This window comes from Lissotriton helveticus, chromosome 3_1 (assembly GCF_964261635.1).
Source record: "Lissotriton helveticus chromosome 3_1, aLisHel1.1, whole genome shotgun sequence".
NCBI lineage: Eukaryota > Metazoa > Chordata > Amphibia > Caudata > Salamandridae > Lissotriton > Lissotriton helveticus.
Window position 1 is genome coordinate 1944107710 of NC_136061.1, and position 20253 is coordinate 1944127962.

Below are 20253 nucleotides of genomic sequence, written 5' to 3' on the forward strand. Positions count from 1 at the left end.
GGGCACACATTACCAGTAGTTTACAAATTATAAAGCTCCATCTGTCTTATGACATCACCGGGCTTCCAGCTAACTGCAGGGACTCTCCCGGACTGTGTCCTGGTGCACTGTGCTGACCCTTGTAACATACAGAGGGGTTTTATGTCACGCTGGACACTTTCTACTCCCATCCAGCCCAGCTGAATAGGTGGTCAGCAGAATCACTGCACAGAGCGTTAGTCAGTATGAGTATGTCAGTACCTTGGCTACGCAGGCCTAATTTAGCCATGATCTAGCAGGCAGTTCATGGCGAAGGTTTTGGTGCCTCACAAAAGTATAAATCGATGTTGTCCGATTATTAGTAGAGGGGAAATGATTTGAAAATAGGGCCCAACCCTCCACAAACTGTCAATTCGACAATCTTTTCCATATTTTGATTTTCAGGTCGCATGTTTTTTTTTATGTCAAAAGGCTTTTCGTTTCGGATACAAGCCAAAATATATTTGTCACAAATTCAAATGAGTCAGGGAGCAAAGTGTCTTTTTTGACACTAAATGATGCATTCTTGCTACAAATCTGTTTTGCTCATAATTTATTTCTTTTTTGTCATTTCTTTTTTGTTGATCATTGCTAATTATTTGGGCGTTATTGCAATTTGATTTTCATTACGGTGTTTAGATTTGTTTTTCCACACAGATGTATTTGGTCACAAAAGGATTCGGCTTTGTATCCAATTGGTTAGCATTCATCGGAAATAATTTTTCAGATGTGTTAAATAAATTTGCATCAACAGGTGTGTGGGCTAGAATAGATGAAGGCAAATAACATAACAATTAATATATGACAATAATTTTGGGGCAGTTTTGGGATGGGCACTTACCTATGTCCCATTCGAGTTAAGAAAGCTTAGAGATATTATTCATCTCTTATAAACCTTATGTATGGCGCAGGTCTTGCTTGCCAAATAGCAACAAATGGCCAGTTAGCACAGACGATGCAAGTATTGTCAACTTTTAAGCAAAAAAGGAAAGCGATAACTGTCTGACTAGCCTTGGCATAGGTAAGCCAAAGATAGGCTTGGGGTTGACGAAGGTAGCTTGCCAGAGCGAGGCGAGAGGTTCAGGTCACCAGGATTTTAAAATGTATTTCCAGGGATCAACACAAAACTGGAATCCGCCTCTTTGGTGCCACCCTACCCAAGGGAGATTAGCAGCTGCTCTGGTAGGGAATGGGAGCATGCGGCGCCGTCCGTTCCTCCTTGGTGTTGAATCATCTTTCCTCTTGAGGAGTTGGACCAATGCAGATCAGACCAATGTCCCCAACTTTCACCCGCTCAAGAGTACTGCGCAGTCAGTCGAGTCAACTCAGGAGGCAAGCAGCGTGTGTCGCCCTGACTCGCGCAGCAGCAGGCCTCTAATTAAAACCAAAAGGCAAAGTATGTAATGTTTAATTTTAATTCACGCTAGTACTTGTTTACTTTTTGTAAATGACCTGCAGTACAATCCCGATTGCTGTGCTACCCAAGTAGTATTAATGTGTCTGCGACAAATAGAGTAAGAGGGTGAAGTCCGTCGAGGATGTGGGTGGATGCGGGAGAGTGGGCGTGGCATCCTACAAAAATGTGAGCACCTGGACTTAATATTTTACTAATTAAGCACTGCACCCAGGACTGGAGTCAGTCAGGCAGCTAGTTTCCCAAAGGTGAAGGAAATCACCTGGAGTCTGGATTTCAATCTAGAAGAGCTGAGGGTCTGCCTAAAGAGGGTAGAAGTCTGCCTGCTGAGAGAATGAAGGAGTCTGCCTGGCCAGGCAGTAAGAGACCGTCAATGAAGAGCAGCCCAGCATGTTCACAATGTGAGGAGCACCAGGGAAAGTAGATGACACAAGATAGCGATCAGGGAGTGACCTGTACTTTAAAGGGCTCGCCCAATCCCTCAGGGCAGATCAAGAATGAGCTATATCAACACTGTACTAGAGCATATATTCCGGGGAAACGTGACAGTCCTTTCCAGGCGTGAAAGACAGGTGCTGCAGCTTAGAATCAGAGGAGGAAAATCACATTGCCATCGAAATAGAGAACCCTGATTGGTCCGGAGACCACAACTGCCCCAAAACACCACCGCAAATAACTCAGCCTAGAAGTTGGAACTCCCACTCCTAAACCCCTGATCACAGCTGATCAGGAGGGCTACCATTGCTGGAGTCCGAGGTTGTCGCACACCGACCTCCCAGAGACTATTCCACAAATCTTGTGCTGAGAGAAGCTGTTGCCACGATACCCCCATGAAAGAAGAGTCAAGCTGTGATGGTGGAAGTTCAACTTGCATCCACTGCACACACTGGCACAAGCAACCAGCAGATAACCCGTAGGGTTCAGCCGGCACCAGTGGACAATAGACTGAGGCGAGCTGGATGCACCCGCTTAAGACGATGTGAGCCTCAGTTTCTTTTGGGTTTCTTGAATTTTTTTGTGCCGGCCCTTAAGGGTCCCAAGGGTCGCCCGAAAGTGGGGTTAACCATCTGGGTACGTCAAGCACTGTTTGTTACAGTGCTAGAGCTTCCGACTGGTAGCAGTGATATACAGCTGATTAGGATAACGACTGAAGTAGGGAGTCATTTAGACATTTATAATCTATACGTTAGAGGGACAGGTGGCAGGAAGTCTAAGGTTCTGGCAGTTTTGGATCAGTTGATTGACACCCAGTCCCCAGAGAACAATATAATAATGGCAGGGGACTTAAATATGACCTTCGAGCCTCTCATTGTTGATGACTGGCATGCAGGGGATGATGAGGATTCCCAGTGGGGGATCCCCAAACTGAACCTCAAACCAGTAAAGAAATGGACAGATAGCATAATACAGTTCAATGCCTTGTGTAGCGAAAGAGGGCTTAGAGCACTCAATGGAAGAACAGTGAGTGACGCCCAAGGAGTAGACACTTTTGATAATGGTCGCTCGCAGAGCAGAATTGATTATGCTATTTGTAGTATGGCAATTTGGCACCTGATTAAGGACATGAAGGTCGTGGATAGGCAAGAGAGCGACCACAACCCTCTATGTATCACACACCTCTTATGGGGTAGAGCCTCACAGGGGTCAAACAATAGAGAAAAGGCCATAGCAGAGATTGTTCCAACAAATGATATGAGGCGGGTGAGATGGGCTCAAGTGAAGGTTAAAAGTGAGGTCCTAGAGAGTATTAACGAGGAACTAGATATAACCACTGATGCCCTGGATGCCAGAATGGAGGGTGGAACAGATATAGTAAATGGCCTGAAAGAAATTACAAGGTTGCACGACAACCTTTTTGAATCTATAAAGGGCCACTTCTATAGGGTAGTATCCAAATCTGCTGGTAGCAATAAAAGGCCTAAAAGAAAGGGTGGTAAAACAAGGCCTGCAGATCCGCAAGATCACTCTTAGGTCTAGCTATCAAAAAAAGAAACCCGTCTGCTGTCAGGGAAGCAAGGCTGGAGTACAAGACCTGTATACTGAGGTCTAAAAAGCAATGGGACGAGCAAAACTGGCAAGATCTAAAAAGTGCCAGTGCTGCGAAGGACTCCAGACTTTTTTGGAGTATAGTTAAGTGGGGGAGAGGAGGTCACCCTGAACCGCCAACTAATTATGTAACCCAGAGCGGGTGGATTGAATATTTTGGTCCCCAATATGCATGCCGTCCAGAGGATAAGCCCGGAGAAGCCCCAGCGACTAGTGTACATTTGGTTCCTCCCTTTAATATGAGCGATGCAGTGGTGGCCCTTGATTCAGTTTCACGGGGGAAAGCGCCCGGACCTGACGGGTCCCAGCAGATGTCTTTCTCCACAATAAAGCCCGATGGGGCAGGTATATAGTGAAGTTGGCAAATGCAGTGGCGCTAGGGGCCCCGGTACCGAAGTCGTGGCTAGGGGCTGTAATAATCCCCGTGTATAAGAAGGGCGACAAAGTATTACCCGGGAATTATAGGCCTATTAGCCTAATAGACCCGGTACAAAAGGTCATAGGGAAAATGACCCTAGAGAAAATAATGGTCTGGGCAGAAGAAGAAAAAATTATGTCCCCCTTTCAAGCAGGCTTCCGCAGGTTGACCAGTACTACAGATCAGATATTCTGTTTCGCTTTACTACACTGGAAGACGGTTCTGATAGGGAAAGGTAGCCTTTATGCTGCCTTTATTGATTTGCGAGCAGCATTTGACCTAGTTCCCCGGTCAAAGCTGTGGAAAGTTTTAAGTCAGATGGGCATGCCGCTGGAAACTTTATCTCTTGTGATGAGGCTGCATGAGGGAAATCACGCTAAAATTCAGTCCGGGGGACACGGGCAAGTTACCAATTATTTTCCTGTCGAGCGGGGTGTACGCCAAGGGTGTGCTATGGCACCTATGCTCTTCTCCTTGTATATCAACGGGATAGCAGAACGAATGTTATTAGGAGATGTAGATGCCCCATCCTTGGCTGGAGTTAAGACTCCGATTTTATTATTTCCAAAACCCCCAGTGGACTCCAGCGTGCTCTGCAGATTTTCGAGGGCTTTTGCATTGACCGTGGGCTAGAAGTCAATGTAACAAAGATGAAGCTCATGGTATTCAACCCGCACCTAAGCTTTAAAGGGAACTTTTTTATGGACGGGCAAAAAGTGGAAAAGGTATCGGACTTTGTCTATTTGGGCAACCACATTGCAAAGGTAGCTAACTGGGGGAAGCACATAGAAATGGCGGCTCTCAAATTTCGCCCAAATACAGGAGCCCTAACTGTGGAGCATAGAAAATCTTTGACGAAGCCGATACAACCAGCACTCCAAGTGTTTGAGGCCAAAGCCATCAGCTCGGCTCTCTATGGTGCCGAAATCTGGGGCTATGACATCCTAGGGCCACTGACACTTGTTGAAAATAATTTTTTGCGAAGTTTAATCGGTCTCCCCAAAAGTACACCCATGAAACCGCTGTGTTATGAATTGGGTAGGAAAACGGTTTCGGACATGGCCAGATTGAGACCTATATTATATTGGCGTCGTATCTGGGTCACTCCGGAACTTGCGCATTATGCCCAGGGTTTCTTGGATGTAATCAAATCCGACATATTTCACAAAATAAGCTGGCTTAAAGAACTATCCAAAGTATTATCTAAAATGGGCATGAAGGGATTGTGGGAGAATCCTGAGCTAGCCCAGTTCCCATCCAAAGAGGTTTTAAAAGCTAGGTATTGGGAAATGGTTGCCTACCAGAAATGGAATGACGCTGCTCCTTCATCTATGGCGGGTCGTTACTTGGAAGTGAAAGTCTCTCCCAGTTTGGAGCCCTACTTGGATGAGATCACAAAGCCTGGGGATCGGAAACTTTATTTCCAGCTCAGAGTAGGGTCACTCCCAGTAAGATCACTAACAGGCAGATGGGCTGAAGCCAACTCAAATGTTGGGACGACTCCTGGTGGCCCCCCGCCCTGGGCACCGCACCCACACCGACAGACCACGCACGCAACCTGGGCTTCATCCTGGACTCCTCCCTCTCCATGACCAGACAAGTCAACGCCGTCTCCTCGTCATGCTTCAACATCCTGCGCATGCTACGGAAGATCTTCCGGTGGATCCCCATCGAGACCAGGAAGACGGTCACCCAGGCCCTCGTCACCAGCCGACTGGACTACGGCAACGCCCTCTACGCCGGAACCACCGCCAAGCTCCAGAAGAGACTCCAGCGGATCCAGAACGCCTCAGACAGACTCATCCTCGACATCCCCCGACGCAGCCACATCTCCGGACATCTGAGAGACCTGCACTGGCTCCCCGTCAACAAAAGGATCACCTTCCGTCTCCTCACCCACGCACACAAAGCCCTACACGATCAAGGCCCGAGCTACCTCAACAACCGCATCAACTTCTACGCTCCCAAACGCCACCTCCGATCAGCCAGCCACGCCCTCGCCGCCGTCCCCCGCATCCGAAGAACGACAACAGGAGGAAGGTCCTTCTCCCACCTGGCCGCCAAGACCTGGAACTCCCTCCCGACCAACCTGCGCCTGACCCAAGACCACCTATCCTTCAGGAAGAAGCTCAAGACCTGGCTGTTCGAGCAGTAGCGGCACCCCCCCCCCCCCCCCAGCGCCTTGAGACCCTCCGGGTAGGTAGTGCGCTCTATAAATGTCCTTGATTGATTGATTGAAATGTCTGTCCGGCTTGCAAAAAAGGGGTTGAAACTATTGCCCATCTTTTATTTGTCTGTAGGGCCTACATAACCCCCGACGCGTTTGGCTAATAGCAATGTGTAAACTCCTAGGCACCAAGGACAGTAAGGTGGCCCTAAGATTAATTTGCACTAGCACTTTGCCGGTCATTTCAGTGGCGGCTGCAAAATTCCTGGGGTGGGCATGGGCAATTAGAAGGAAATTTGTATCATGAAGTGTGATTAACCTGTTTTTTCCCTCTTACCCCTGATTTTAACGTCTGACTTATTGATGTTTTATGTTCTTAAATAGTCTATCAAAATGCTTTGTACAATTAATTTTAGAAACCACTTCATTTTTAACTTGTAAATTTATCATTAACAATGATATTTTATTGGAGCATTCAAATGTATCTTAATTCGAAACAAAATTGTTTTACTGTGCTTTTATGAGTTTTTACCTTGAATAAAGCAAATTTGACTGACTGACTGATGTGTAAAGGGAACAATAAAAACATTTAAATGAGTTGCTCATCGAGCCAGTGAGAACTTTTTGAGCCACCTACACTTGAGTCGAGTCTATTCTTGCCTGAGCCTGTAGAGGCGTAGGGGTGGTAATAGAGGGATCACCACCATAACATGAGGGAAAGGCAGGGGCGGGCGGGCATAGCAACCCACTGTTAGAACACTGCTTGGTACAACTCTGTATACTTTACCCATTACATTGGCATGTGTAATATTAAGTACTGCCGTATTAAAGTACTTTATTTTTACATAAAAGAGAAGCACTGGGCTGGACATTAAATTATTGTTTCTGTTGGTTGGCTGTTGAGTTCTGAGCTCTGCCCCCCACCCCCCCCACTAAATCCCCTGAGAAGCCTGTGATTGCCTCCCCTTACTACCTGACAGTCAAATGTCGAAAAGGTTGTACTAGGTACAGTTGTTGAGCCGTAGCAGTACGGATCCAAGGAAAGCAGTGGCAAAAGAGCTTAACTACCACGTTAAGAAGCCACTGTTTACCCTTCACACTCCCCCTGCCCCCCCCCCCTCTCCCCCCGAATGGTGTCCAACAATGCAAGCACGAGGGAGGCGGAAGGAAACACAAATTAGCCACTAGGATGAGGTGAGGGGGAACTACACTGGGCTCGAGAAGTGATTAACAAAGTCTCAAGCCATTGGCTTAAAGAGTCCAGTCCAATAAAGCCAGTGGTCGAAACTGATGGACCCCCAAGCCCACTCAATATATATAATATGCAGTGGGTAAGGTTGACCGCTGTGTTGTCTACCCCAGACTTTAATATAAATTAGCATTATAACAGTAAATAAAAGAGTGATGTTATTTTTCTCATAACTGCAAACTAGCTAATGTACATGAGAGAGGTAAAGGCAGTTTAAAATACAAACATTACTCTTAAGAAGAAAGAACTTGCAGGAGATCTTAAGGTGCCTCGCCTTTTTAGAACTGAGAACTTGTCAGTGCCCTATGGCACATCAGTCTTCAGACAAGAGGAGTAGCAGAACGTGGGGGTATCTTACGCCTATAAAAAGCATAAGGCATGGCATACATACACACAAGATAGTGTTACAATGGTCATAGCATTATCGCAGCCTACACAGGGTCTAGCCTTATAGTGTAGGATATATCGCAGCATAGATACTGCAGGATAACATGCATAGCATTATTTTGATACAATACAATATCCATAATTCTACATACATAGCTCAAATTTCACTTATATCTATCTCATATTCATGTAGCTCAAACTGAAATGTTTCTTGTTACTTCGAATATTAAACGATATTATTACGGAACAGAATGATGCTCGTTGTATCACCACCAGAAGGACACATTTTTAATCAGTCCAGAAAAAAGTTTTTGTTATCTGAAGGTTACACACAAGTCTCAAAAGCAAGCACTCTAGCCACCCAGTTATCTTATCTGCTTGTATTATGCCCTGAAACAAATGAAGGATGTTTTCTTCTTTTTCGTATGCTAGCGTTTTTTTAAATGTTGAATTTTTTATAGCAGAATGCCAAAGCTACAAGCATGGGACATGTTACGTCCCATACAAAACTCTACAAATAAAAATGGATAATACATAATCCATAAGTGAGGAAGAGGTGTGGCGCCGCGGCCAGGGCGACTGACGCTGGAATCTGGGGATCCGGCGGCAGGTTAGCCCAGCACCATGTGACTCTGGGCAATAGCTTGCTTAATCTTCCCGACGGCCCCCAGCGCCTAGAGACCCTTACGGGTGATTGTGCGCTTTACAAATGTGGATTATTATTATTATTAAGTATTCCCTGATATGGCAAGAGGGGAGTCACTCATGCAAATCCCTTTAACTGCATCACTGTTGTTCATTCATGAAGGCGACATAACGATAACAATGTTTTAATTGTAGGAAAAGCTTTGTATAATAAAATATGGAAAAACACCGATTTCGGAATCATGGATTTACGACCTTCACACAAATGCTTTTCATTATTAGCTGCTCCCGTTTCGTGGCCTCTGGTAGTTGGGGGGTCACCACGCTCTACCCTATAATGTGCCTTAAAAGTAATTGCTGCTACTAAAAAAGGCACATAGTGGGATTTCACATCATCTATCACTTTTAAAACTACACCGCGTTTCTTCGCTTCTGCATGCTTCTTAAACTTCTGTTTTTCCATCCTGTTCTTCCAAGTAGATTCTCAGTACTATATTGTGAATGAGAATCTACTTGTCAGGAACTTCTGTTTGGGCTGTAAAGCAGTTAGACGGCCGGCTCGAGCTACAGCCCAGAGCCCTTTAGTACTCAGGGGTTTGGAACATTTGGAGGATGGCTCGGCGTGGACCAACAAGCACGCATCATAGCTGGCCATTGTGGTGAGGTCATCCCCGCCTTCAAAATGGACCTCAAAGTTCTCCTCCACCAAAGACACCTCCAAATCTAATTCACGCCCTCTCTATCATCTGAAAGAAGACCGCCCATTATTGAAAATTCTATTGTCCATGACTATGGAAGTGCCTTCCCAGTGTGTTCTGGCAGTTTGAGTGTTTACCATTTATTGCAGTATTATCCTTATACCTGGGTATGGTACCCTTTTGTAACTTGCACATGTCACTTTTCTCTTGTAACACACTGTATGCTACCTCTTACATTTTGTTTGCTTTAGATACTTGCACAAGAGCCACCATTGCCTGTGTAACGTTTGTTCTTGTACTGTAGTGTCTGCCATTTATTGCAGCATTATACCTCTACTTGTACTTTGTACGCTTTTGTAACCTGCACACAAATCACTTTTTCCTCCTGTAATGTACCGATTGCTACCTCGTGTATTTTGGTTGCTCACTATTGTCACTTTTGATTCATGTAACTTAACGTTTGCTTTTGTAATTTGTTCACTTGTAATTTTCTCCTCATGTATCATTACTGCTCCTATTGTGAAGCGCTCTGACACCTTCGGGTAAAGTCCGCGCTATATAAAATCGCATAAATAAAAATAAAAATTATAAAATAGCACAGGAGAGGATGCAGCCTTACGGCCAGAGCTGCCGACTTTGGAGCTGGGGAACCAGGTTCGAGCCTTGGCGTCGGCTCAGCACCCTGTGATTCGAGACAAGTCACTTAAACTCCCCCTGCCTACCAAAAATGAATGCAACTGGTGCGCATATAAAGCGCTCCAATACCTTCGGGTCGAGTTCGCGCAAAGTCGAGCAACAAAAAACACACCTCGGGAGGCATCCTCGACCCTGACCGGACATATACATCTGCTTATTTCAGTTCCTGCAGCCCCGGCGCCTCCCGGCTGCTCCTGCATGCAAAGACAGAGAGTCATCGCCTAAACCCTCATGCTTACCGTATGAGTCAGATTTTCTTTCGGTTTATCCCCTTTAGTCCTCAGAAACAACAGACCTGCTCATCAGCTGGCCCGACTTCCAGTGAGGCGCGGACTTCAGAGCATCTTGACTCTTGCTGAACACGTCCCCGGGTGGTATGTGACTCCCACGGCGCGGAACTCCAAGCGCTACCAAGGTACCCAGAAAGGTGCCCGTTCATAGCACGCCCCCTTCTGCGGGCTTTAAGACGCGTCTGGAGAGGAGTGAGGCAGCGCACTGACTGGCAGACCGGCACCTTATTCAAGGAATATAAGGGGGCTGAGACACGCGGACCCGACCCTCCAACCTCCCTGACAGAACTCTAAGCCCCGCTCAGGAGCGCCTCGGAGGAAGGGACACCTTCCAAGGCGTCCCCAAAGACCGCCCTCTGATGAAAGTCATGTCCTCCTCCAGCTGAGATCAGGATCTGAGGAATGTGCGCTCGGCGGCTGTAACCTTGAACTGCACGAGAAGCCTTCATGCTCCAGGGGCGGGGAGAGCGGTGCTCCAGGAAGAAACGCTCACGAGCCCTGTCAGCATGCATCTGCTCTGCTGGCTGCTCGTAAAACAAGGCACCAGTTGCTGCAGGGGCCTTTGCGGGGAGAGCAAGCAGGCAGCAAACGAAAGCTGGAATAAGAGAAACTGAAAGTACAGACAGGCGCAAAGCCTGTGCAAACCAGGGACAAAGAGAAACAAACTGTCTTTAAAAAGTTCAAAGTGAGTCAAAAAAACTGATCAGACAGAAAAGTGAAATGACCCCCGAGAGAAGAAAACAGATTGAGGTAGAGTACAGAGATAATGAAAAACTAGAGACAAAACAGCCTTAAATAGACTATAGATGAGACAGAACAAAGTAGTAGTGGTACAAACGAAATCGTGAATGGGCACCCAGAAAAAAATCCAGATTTCAGACATTTTGAAACTTGCACTAGAGAGACAGACTGACAGACAGAAAGCTTTAGCGAGAAACAGAAAAAATGAACTGACTGCCAGAAAAAAGCCCATCAAACATGAACTCATTCGGAGTTTTACAGTATGGCCACCGTGAGCTACCAAATTTAAACTTGTCTGCTGTCTATTCAAACATGTTTCCCCCCAAAGAAGCTCCTGGGTACATGACCTGGCAGCTTTAGGTAACAAACATTGGCAGAGCCATTGTGTCTCGCCTATGCAAGAGATATTGGCTTTGCCGGTATGTTTTAGCCATGTTGTACAACAACGCAGCTGCTGTTAAGCATGGGCAAAAGTTAGTGGGGTATAGGAGTAAAGTGGTGTGGAGTGCATTGGCACAGAGTGCGGTGACAGAGTGGTGCACAGTAGATTGCAGTGGCGTAGAATAAAGTGTTGTAGAGTAGATTTTTTCAGAGTACAGTGAAGTAGCGCTGAGTGGTGTAGGGTAGAGTGGAGTCGCACAGAGGTGTAGAGTGCAGTGGGGTACAGTAGAGTAGTGTAGAGTACAGTGGTGCAGAATAAATTCGAGTGACGTGAAGTGATGCAGTGGCATAGAGTGCACTGGTGTTGAGAGCAGTAGAGTTGAGTGGTGTAGAGTACAGTGCTGTAGTGCAGAGAAGAGTGGTGCAGAGAAGAGTGGTGCAGAGAACAGTGGCATAGAGTATAGTGGTGCAGAGTAGAATAGAGTGGTGTAGAGTGCAGGGGCGTAGAGTGAATGGTGTGGAGTGACATCAGGTGCAGTAGTGAGTCTTGCAGAGTAGAATGTCGTAGAGTGCATTGGCTTAGAGAAGGGCGGTGTAAAGAGCAGTGGCGTAGAGTACAATGGTGTAGAGAGAAGAACAGAGTGGCATAGAGTTGTGTAGCGTGCAGTGCGTAGAGTATTGCAGTGTATGGTATAGTGGCATAGACTGCAGTTGGACAGAGTAGTTGGAGTAGAGTGCGTTCATTTTGAGTATAGTGGTGCTGAGTGCATTGGTGTATAGTGCAGTGGTTTAGAGTAGAGAGGCATGCAGTGCAATGGTGTAAAGTAGAGTGGCGTAGAAAAGAGTGGCGTAGAAAAGAGTGGCGTAGAAAAGAGTGGCGTAGAAAAGAGTGGCGTAGAAAAGAGTGGCGTAGAAAAGAGTGGCGTAGAAAAGAGTGGCGTAGAAAAGAGTGGCGTAGAAAAGAGTGGCGTAGAGGAGGAGTGGTGCAGAGAGGAGGAGTGGTGCAGAGAGGAGGAGTGGTGCAGAGAGGAGGAGTGGCGCAGAGAGGATGAGTGGCGCAGAGAGGAGGAGTGGCGCAGAGAGGAGGAGTGGCGCAGAGAGGAGGAGTGGTGCATTGAGGAGTGGCGCAGAGAGGAGGAGTGGCGTAGAGAGGAGGAGTGGCGTAGAGAGGAGGAGTGGTGCAGAGAGGAGGAGTGGCGCAGAGAGGAGGAGTGGCGCAGAGAGGAGGAGTGGCGCAGAGAGGAGGAGTGGCGCAGAGAGGAGGAGTGGTGCAGAGAGGAGGAGTGGTGCAGAGAGGAGGAGTGGTGCAGAGAGGAGGAGTGGTGCAGAGAGGAGGAGTGGTGCAGAGAGGAGGAGTGGTGCAGAGAGGAGGAGTGGCGCAGAGAGGAGGAGTGGCGCATTGAGGAGGAGTGGTGCATTGAGGAGTGGTGCATTGAGGAGTGGCGCAGAGAGGAGGAGTGGCGCAGAGAGGAGGAGTGGCGCAGAGAGGAGGAGTGGCGCAGAGAGGATGAGTGGCGCAGAGAGGAGGAGTGGCGCAGAGAGGAGGAGTGGCGCATTGAGGAGGAGTGGTGCATTGAGGAGTGGTGCATTGAGGAGTGGCGCAGAGAGGAGGAGTGGCGTAGAGAGGAGGAGTGGCGTAGAGAGGAGGAGTGGCGCAGAGAGGAGGAGTGGCGCAGAGAGGAGGAGTGGCGCAGAGAGGAGGAGTGGCGCAGAGAGGAGGAGTGGCGCAGAGAGGAGGAGTGGCGCAGAGAGGTGGAGAGGCGCAGAGAGGAGGAGTGGCGCAGAGAGGAGGAGTGGCGCAGAGAGGAGGAGTGGCGCAGAGAGGAGTGGAGCAGAGAGGAGTGCCGTGGCATAGACTAGATAGTTTTCAGAATAAATTGAAGTGGCGTAGAGTGGAGTAGTGCACGGTAGAGTGCCAGGCATAAAGAAGTGGGGGAGAGCACAGTGGCGTAGAGTGGGGGTGCGCAAAGTGGAGTAGAGTGGTTCAGAGTGCCGTGGCGTAGAGCAGATTGCTTCAGAGTAGAGCATGGGTACTCAGACACATTTTCCCAGGGGCCACAAAGTATGGTCTGTGGCGTGCCCGAGGGCTGCATTTAGGCCAGATGGGAAGAAGTAGGGCTTTGCGGGGTAGGGGTGGTTGATAAGACAGGTGATGGGGAAACAAAGCTTGTCGATGGTGTGGTCAGTATTTATTTATAAAGTTTTATAAAGCGCGAACTTGATCCCGAAGGATATCAGAGCGCTTTACAATTTGAGTACCCTTTAATTTCCCTGTTATGCAAAGGAAAGACTGGTGAAACAGAATACTTCTAAAAACCCAACTCTCATATGCACTGCAATCACATTTAACTTGAACGTAATATATATACTAGGCATTGTTATGTTAATTTGCAAAGCGACTGAAATGTGAACAAAAATGTTTCCTTCTCAATATAAAATAGTTGAAAATATTTACACAATTAAGTTAGTTAAAATGAAAGACCCCAAATAGGGGGGACTGTCTTCATAAAAATTTAACTCATATCTGTAACGCCTCGGGAGTTCTCTCAGCACATGTGAAATGTAAGAATTTTCTTTAGTGTGGGACCGTCATGGTTTGCATGGTGTTCCCATAATGATAGGACACTCCTGGTACTGGAGAGGCTGCTTTAAATTGGGAAATTCCTTTGATACTGGTGTCAGGCACCCTAATCAGTGGATTCCCATGGATGTAGCTGGCAGTGGTTGTGCCACTGAAAACACTGGTCTTTTCACACTGATGACCCGTTATTGCCATCCTCTTTATGACACCCACAGTCTAACCCAGAGATGGACCAACAAGTTAGAAAATAAACAAGGATTGGAAATGCCAATTGGTTTCGCCTACATGAAAGCTATTGGCTTTGCCAATGTCTTTTAGCCATGTTGTACAGCAGTGTGGAGTAGAGCAGAGAGGAGTGGCATGGCGTAGAGTGGTGTGTAGTGGCGTAGATTGGGGTGGTGTAGAGTGGACTGGCAGAGTAGAGTGGTGTAAAGTGCAGAGGCATAGAGTATATATTGGTATGGAGTACAGTTTAGCAGAGTTGTGTAGAGTGAAGTGGGGTAGACTAAAGTGGCACAGACTCAAGTGGCGTAGCGTGAGGTGGGGTAGAGTGTCATTGAGTGGAGAGGAGTGGTGTAGAGTGGCGTGGGGTAGAGTAGACTGGTGTAGAGTGCAGTGGCATAGAGTGGTGCAGTGGCGTAGAGTAGAGCATAGTGGCATAACGTGCACTGGGGTAGAGCACAGTAGAGAGGTGCAGAATAGAGTAGAGTGGTGTACAGTGCAGTGCCGTAGAGTGTTGTACAGTGCAATGGCATAGAGTAGAGTGACAGAGTAGAGTAGGGAGAAGTGGGGGAGAGTGCTTAGACAGAGTGGAGTATGGCAGAGTGCAGTGATAGAAAAGAGCATAGAGTAGAGTGGTGGGGAGTAGAATGGCATAGCGTGAAGTGGCAATAAATGCAGTTGTACAGAGTAGAGTGACGTAGGGTGCAGTTGTGTGGAGTGCAGTAATACAGAGTAGAGTTCAGTGCAGAGGCGTAGATTAGAGTGGTGTGCAGTGACACAGAGGGCAGTGGCATAGACTTGTACAGAGTACATTGCAGTCTCGTAGTGTAGACTGGTGCAGAGTAGAGTGCAGTGGTTCAAAATATAGTGCAATGGTGTGGAGTAGTGCAGGCTTGGGCGCAGTGGCGTACAGTGTTGTGGCGCAGAGTTGTGTAGAGCAGAGTGGCATAGAGTGAGTGGCATTAAGCAGAGTGGATTAGAGTGGTTTAGAGTGCAGTGGAGCAGAGTGGTGCAGAGTATAGTGTGGTGCCTTAGAGTGTAGAGCAGAGTGGCGTAGAGTACGGTGGTGCAGAGTTGAGTGCAGAGGAGTAGAGTGATGATGAGTGCCATAGAGTGCAGAGGCATAATGTGCAGTGGTATAGAGTGATACAGAGTAGAGTGCAGTGGCGCAGATGGGCGTAAAGTACAGTGGCATAGAGTGGTGCAGAGTAGAGTGGAGCAGAGTGCAGTGGCACAGAGTAGAATACAATTGAGTGCATTGGCAATACATGCAGTTGTGCGGAGTCGAGTGCAGCTGCACAGAGTGCAGTACTGCAGAGCAGAGTTCAGTGCAGGGGCATAGCGTGGTGTAGAGTACAGTGGCACAGAGGGTGGTGGCATAGAGTGGTGCAGAGTAGATTGCAGGGGTGTAGTGTAGACTGGTGGAGAGTAGAGGGCGTAGAGTGCAGTGGCGCAGAGTAGAGTGTCACAGAATAGAGTGCAGTGGTGTAGAGGGGGGTAGGGTGGTAGCGTACAGTGCAGTTGCGTAGAGTGATGTAGAGTGGCGTACAGTGCAGTGGCATAAAGAACAGTGGGGCAGAGTAGATTAGAGTGGTGTAGAGTGCAGTGGCGCAGAGTAGAGTGCAGCTGCGTAGAGTACAGTGGTGCAGAGTATAGTGCTGTGGCTTAGAGTGCAGTGGCACAGAGTGGTGTAGAGTTGCATAGAGTGCAGTGGCATAAAGTACAGTGATGGAGAGTAGAGTGCAGTGCAGAAGAGTGGTGCAGAGTGTCGAAGAGAGCAGTGGCGTAAAGTGCAGTGACGTAGAGTTTAGTGGTGTAGAGTGATGCAGAGTAGAGTGAAGTGGCACAGAGAGGCATAAAGTGTAGTGGCAGAGTGGTGCGAGTAGAGTGACGTAAAGTGCAGTGGCGTAGAGTAGAGAGCAATGGAGTAGAGTAGTGCAGAGTAGAGTGCAGTGGCACAGTGCAGTGGTATAGAGTGGTGTAGAGGGGCGTAAAGTTCAGTGGTGTCGTATGTGCAGAATAGAGTGGCGTAAAGTGCAGCAGTGCAGAGTAGCGTTTTGCAGAGTATAGTGCTGTGGCTTAGAGTGCACTGGCACAGAGTGGTGTAGAGTGGCGTAGAGTGCAGTGGCAGAGTAAAGTGGTGCAGAGCAGAGTGCAGTGGAGTAGAATGGTGCAGAGTGCCATAGAGTGCAGTGACGTAGTTTAGTGGTACAAAAAAAAATGTAATACCGAAAATATCAAATTTGTTTATTCATTATATTTTTTCAATTTATATAAAAACATAGTGAGAATGACACCACAATATTCCAAGCGCATCCTACATCACACACACATTCGTTCAAACAGAAACATGCCCACACATACTCATACGTCCTACAAAATCAGGGTTCAACATTTGACAAGATATTGATATATACACAGAAGCAAATACCCCCACGCATAATGTAAAGCAATTTATAACTCTGTGATACCAACATAGAATGGAATAAATAAGATCAAAGACAAAATTAATCACATGAAGAAATGAATCAGTTAATAGTGCAATTCATGTTTGAAGTCCAATTTCTTCTCAGCAGGGGGAGACATGAGAAAACATCACATTGCCAAAAAGAGCTCCAGCGCCGATGCGCGTTTCAGTTTCTGATCCAAATGTGGGTCTCACCTTCTTCAGGGCGCACTGATCATGAACAGAAACAAGGAAGGACGCGCCTGCAACTGATCACCAAGGAGATGGTAACAGAAGATCAGACTCAACACGAATAATAAGTGGGCTCTAGGCCCAAGCCAACTTTAATGGGACGGCCGAGAGAATAATATCACCGTCCTAGGAGATAGGACCAGGACTAATAACCTGGAGAGTCCAAGAATAAAATGAACCCTCATAGGGGCCACTCATTCCTTTCTAACAGAACCCAGGATAGGCACGACATATTGTCCATGGTAGAAACAAACTGATAAACCTACGTAAGGAGAGCAGCAACTAGGGGTAACCGTCCAGCGCCACCTGCTGAAACGGGAATGAGACGGGATACCGGCGGGCTCCCAGGTAGGGTTATCAGTTTGTTTTTACCATGGACAATTTGTCATGCCTATTAACTGATTAATTTCTTCATGTGATTAATTTTATCATTGATCTTATTTATTCCATTCTTTGTTGGTATCAGAGAGTAATAAATTGCTTTACATAATGCGTGGGTGTATTTTTTTTTTAACTCTTTTTATTGATTTTCACAAATATAGTAAACATGTGGTCACACATACTCGTAATAACGTGATGTAACAGTTTTCAGAGCCGTAGTCAGCTGTCTCCAGCAACCTTCCAAAAGACAATATTCAGCCCACCTGCAATAGTTCCAGCATATCTCCACCCCAATCAGATACATGATCAAAGAAAAATGCTACGGATCATTAGGGTACAGAAAAAAAAGAAAGGAGGAAGATTATGTACATCATACAGCAATAATATGCACATTGCCACCATATACCATTTCAGTCATATGTGAATACAGAATGAGCAATTGCTCTCACCACCCATCCGACTCAAAAACCAGACAGTTCACCTCCACCAGGATCATTGGTTATAGCAGACGCTAGCGCGCGAGGTGCCCTATTGTGTGTGAGCAAGTCCATCAGTCTGTGATGTATCTGTCTGAGAGCGCGATAATAAATAACATTGCAGTGGGGCCCAGATATCCTGTGGTCTGGACGCAAAAGGCAACAGTTCTGCATACGTCGCAAGTTGCTCCTGACAATATATTAAATCATTAAGCCACATTTTGAATTTCAGTGCCCTCCCCCTGCCCCAACGAAATTCCACTCTCCTCTTAGCTAGTAACAGTGCCAAGGCTACCAACTTACGGTGCTCCGCTCGTAATGGTACAACATACCCCAAAAAAGCCATCAGTGGTGTTGCCTCAATCCGCCCATTCACCATTGAGGACAAAGCTTCAAAGACCAGCAGCCAATACACATATATCTCCGTACACTCCCATGCCAGATGCAGAAAATCAGCACCAGGGGTTTGGCACCTGTCACATATATCAGTGTCCCTTAGTTTGTATCAGTGCATCCGAGCTGGGGTATAATACAGTCTGTGCAGAAAATTATAATGAATTATTCTCAGCCTACTACTGGCCGAGACTCGCTAAGTTTGTAGTGAACAGAATGTCCATTGTTCTTCTGTTATGTCCATACCCAGTTCCTGAGCCCATTTCGTTCTCACCAATGCGACTGGTTCCTCCCTCTGTGTGTGTACCATTCTGCATATCACCTTACCAGGCGCTTAGCCGTCTCGCCTTGAAGTGCCAGTTGCAATGGGGCAAGAGTTGGTGGTTCCTCAGGGAAATCTGGAGTAATAGAACGGATTCCGTGCCTAAGACGGATATATAGAATGGTATCTAAAGGTTTACGCTGTAAACCCTGGAAGACATGATCACTCGAGCGGAATCTCCCTTCATGCTATAAGTCCCCCCAGGTATGTATGTGCGTGTGCTCCTTAAACTTATGGAAGAGCACTTCCTGTAGAAGAGGCAGATCGGGATGGTACACACGTGGTAGTAATGGCGAATACAGCATAGGCGCCTCCAGCATCTTACTTACGTGAGTCCACGCTACGATAGTGCAAGTATCAGTAGTTGGTGTCTCATCCCTGCCTGGAAGTGGACCATACAACGCACCATCAATGGGAACCGGCTGGGTGAGCCAGTGCTCCGCAGCTACCTGAGGCATGCAACGTGGCTGATGTACCCAAAAGTAGGCATAATGCGCCTGTGCGCTATGATAATACAATTCGAAGTTGGGGATACCGAACCCCCTTTGGGAATACGGCCTAATAAGCACTTTCCATTGCAATCTTGGGTGCTTCCCACCCCACACTAACCTCGTCAGTTGGGACTGCAGCTGCTTAAAAAAATAAGTTCCCGGGTGGAACCGGATATTCAGAAACAAATAAAGCAGTTGGGGCAGTATTATCATTTTTATCAGTGAGACTCTCCCCGTCATAGATAGGGAGCGCGTTATCCAACGCGATATATTGTCTGTTATACGCACCATAGTAGTCCCATAATTAAGATGCATCAGTTCGTACCCAAATATTTGAATTCATCCTCGCACCATTCCATCGGATAATCCAATGGGAAGCGAGTAGTAGCATCAGTGAGGGGGAATATACAGGACTTACCCCAGTTTATCTGAACCCCCGAGAATTTACCGAACCCTATAAATTCCCTAAGGATGGGGTTTAAGTTTTGCTGTGGGTCACGTATATAGAGCGTAATATCATCGGCGTACAGTGAGACCAATATATGCGCGGGGGTATTTGCTTGTGTATATATCAATATATTGTCAAATATTGAACCCTCATTTTGTAGTACGTATGAGTATGTGTGGGTATGTTTCTGTTTGTTTGAACAAGTGTGTGTGTAATGTAGGATGCACTTGGATTATTGTGGTGTAATTCTCACTATGTTTTTATATAAATTGCAAAAATATAAAGAATAAACAAATTTGATATTTTCGATATTTAATGTTATATTTGTGCCGTATTTTATTTTGGAAGGCCAGTGTGTCAGGGTTGTGGAATTGTATAGGTGACTATTAACACAGTATGACTTTGTACATTTATTGTTATGATTGCATTTAAGTTTGCACTATATAAAACTCCCCCACCCCCAAAAAACACTGCACAATTTGTTTCATTTATTCATGAGTGCAGCTCATGGAATATCTTATACTCCTGTAATGATCACAAAGACATAGCTTTCAAACTCTGAAAAATATAAGACCTCAGAGAAATGCATACAATCTGGAAGAAATCTTCATCCAGCCCGCCAAGGTGAGCTTCAACCGTTCCTTGCAAGACATTACTCTTTTGCCCCAAGTATCGATCCCAGTGTATGTTCATGGGCACCCACCTCCAGAAACTAGGCTCTGATGACAGGCAAAACTGCTGTGTTTTCTGCGTACATCCTACAGAGTACAGCATTCTGATGTGTAGTGATGCGTTAGTGCCTTTCTGTGATAGGACTGCCTTGGTTGGTTTCAATGCCAGAGATGGACTAGTTTTGGCTTCAAAGGTAAAGGACTCTCTGTGTACACCCACCCATTAATCTTCTTATACATTTCGCTTGCATTCATTCCGTCATTTACAGATAAAATTAACTCTTTAAACCAAACCACCCAGCCATTGGTCCATCAACCAACCATTCCATTTACTAACTCACATTCAGCAACTCCATTGTTCCTTCATGTACTTCTCTGTCTGCTTATATTTTAGCCTTGTCCCTTTTATTGAATCAATAG

At 46.6% G+C, this 20253-nt stretch overlaps 1 protein-coding gene across 5 annotated transcripts in view; it reads right to left on the minus strand.

Moving 5' to 3' along the window:
• The window catches only part of DENND4A (DENN domain containing 4A), a 587116-nt gene that overhangs the window by 419068 nt on the left and 147795 nt on the right, over window positions 1-20253 (minus strand). The window contains exon 1 of one of the 5 annotated variants that reach the window (XM_078683022.1): window positions 9978-10547. The exons of 3 other annotated variants lie outside the window; for them this stretch is intronic. The gene's annotated coding sequence lies outside the window, so the exon portion shown is untranslated. Of the gene's footprint in view, window positions 1-9977; window positions 10548-20253 lie in introns of those variants that run through there. One more of the 5 variants, XM_078683020.1, reaches the window with a different exon arrangement.